We start from the raw sequence: 2743 nt of genomic DNA, 5'->3' as shown, positions 1-2743 counted from the left end.
TGCTAAATTAGGGACGGCTAGCGCAGATAGCTCTTGTGTAGCTTTGCGCGAAATCTATAACAAACAAACAGAGCTGATTTCTTATTCTTTTGTTGACAAATCCTTCGTCTGCTTGAGCAGTATATGTGCTAAGAAAGCCGCCGGTAGTATTTTTCATTTTAGATTTAAGAGCCATCGCTGTCTAAACATGTATTTGTGGATAGACAGATACCAAGCTCGGATAGAGTCCATGCTTTTAAAGGTTGCAAACTTTTTAATTTTAAGTCCAAAATCATTTGGCTTAATGTTTATTTAATCTGTTCGTTTGCTATTCCGTTTCCAAAGGTAATTACATTCTGGCAATTTTTTTATTACTTTCATTCAAAGTCCGTTCGTTTCTTGCTCAACAAAAATTATTCTCTTTAACAAGTAAAAGAAGACGTTTCTGTAAAACTGCGTAGAGACAACTTTAGCTGTAAAACCAAATAAGAAAATAACAAACAGACTTGTTTATGTAGCTTATATTTATTCTTATTTTTCTAGTCTAATAAATTGTTCAAGCTCAGTTAACTTTTTCATTAATTTTTATATATTTTCAATTCGGTTTGAGCACTGATGAGAGGAGTTTTAGTTTCTTTATTTTTATTTTTTGTACAAACAGAATTTTAAATGTCCTCTAGTATACGTTCTTCTATACTTCAGGTCTCTCATCGAACAGATGTGCCGTACATACGTGAAATAGATAAAAGTGCTACAACATAAAATTAGAATACCTGTAGAGGATGTTGACGTCAGCAAGTTTTTTCTTGCCTTTACGCGTAGAAACGGTTCAGTAGATTTTGACTTTATCTTTTTTCTCTCGTTTCACTTAAGAACATCTTATTATAAAGTATGCTTCTGTTTCAGACACTGCGTCTAAATACTTTAAACCCTTATAGATATATATGTGTATATATATATATGTATATAATGCAATAAGTTAATAGCATTTTACAAAGTAATTACATGTCTGTTTGTTTCAGTCAAACGCGAGTCTCTGACTTTTACAGGCCCCTTGATGGCTCAGCGGTAAGTCTGAGGGATTTTCACGCTAAAAATCGAGTTTTGATACTCATGTTGGGCAAATCGTAGACAGCCCATTGTGAAGTCTTGCGCTTAACAACAAACAAGAAAAGCACACTTTTACAGACGTTCGTATATATTTGGTACATTATGATCTTAAACATAAAGTTATTGTTTCTCTGAGATCTTCTCATATCCTAGAATCACATATGAAAATCCAAATGTTCTTGAACTTAACACACTCGTCATTAGAGCTTGTGAATCATCATATTTTTCTACGCTGAGATAAGAAATAATTTTTCTGAGGAAGTGAAAAAGTAAGACCAACAACGCTACCTCACCTCATCTACTGGAAATTTCAATTTTCTCCTCATCGGTTACTAAGGGCATACTTTGAAAGTATTATTAAGTAAAATAGCAATAAACAGGTTCTGAAGTATACTGAACAGTTATGCAAATTACGTTTTTAATAACCAGTGAAGTGAAAATTGAAATTTACAGTATTCAAGATTCGGTACAATTTAAATAACTACATGCAACCGTATCTTAACCAGTTTCCTGCCTGTTCCTAGTTTTCACTTATTCAAAAATATCCAAACTTCACAGGACAATGTGCCACTCTTTAAAATTCTACAGCTAAAGATAGATTTCAACATGCCTAAACCACAAGTACGCGTTATCCCACAGACAAGGAACGCCACTTTCTTGAGCACTCCAAAATGAGCTCGTCGTGATAAAGTTGGAATTTCGAAACAACAACTAAAACGAGTTTACTACTTCAGAGTATTCATCTATTATTTTTTAACAAAGGAAGAAAAAATTCTCGCTACTAATTACTTTTCACAAGTCGAAATAACAACTAACATTGGCTGCAGTTATTTATTGTATTTTATTTATTTATTTTCTTAAAGGATCAAAATTGAATTTAGTCGTTATTTGTCATCCATATGTATAGTACGGGGATACTTCAAAAACTTGTACTCACACTGCATCTTACTGGCTTATGACGCTCAAGGGAACACTGTTCTGACTTCGTAATTCCTCCTGAAACTTCTATAAGCAAGATTTTGTTGGAACTGGATTACAGTTTACACTCCACTTGCGATCTACAGGCAGAAGAAAGCTCCTTGTCGCTGATTGCCAACCCTTGCTGTATAAGCAATAGTAGCACACGACTTCTTGCGCATTCATGAAAAAAACAACGGCAGAATCTAATAACGGGAGTTCTGTCCTTATTGTATGAGGTATTTGTTTCTTTCAGGTTCTTACATAGCATTCTCACCATATGGTAAAGGACGATTCTTTTGATTTAACCATGAAGTTGTTAAGATCTATCTTCACCGAGAATGACCCTAGAGGATACGTTTAATTCAATAGACCGTGCACTATAGCTTATACAAATACAACAAGCATGTTGCAGCTGTGACACAAACAGAAAGAGCTGGGAGTGACTATCAGTTCGCTCGCATCTTGCATTCTTCATGAATGCTTGTTGCTAAAGTCCAATACCACATCTAGCGTCCACCAATACGTCTTTTAATATTGTTCACAAGTCTATCATAACTCATAACATTTTCTAGTGTTGTTGCTATGGTCTGTTACAGCGAGTTGTGTTGTTGTTACTAAATTGCATTACTGTAATTCATCAACAACCCCCACTGTTACCATTGTCAGATCTGGGTGGGGGGGGGAGGGGGGAGGG

The sequence above is a fragment of the Limulus polyphemus genome, unplaced genomic scaffold (genome assembly GCF_000517525.1).
Source record: "Limulus polyphemus unplaced genomic scaffold, Limulus_polyphemus-2.1.2 Scaffold1984, whole genome shotgun sequence".
Classification (NCBI taxonomy): Eukaryota; Metazoa; Arthropoda; class Merostomata; order Xiphosura; family Limulidae; genus Limulus; species Limulus polyphemus.
This window is presented reverse-complemented; position numbering follows the sequence as displayed.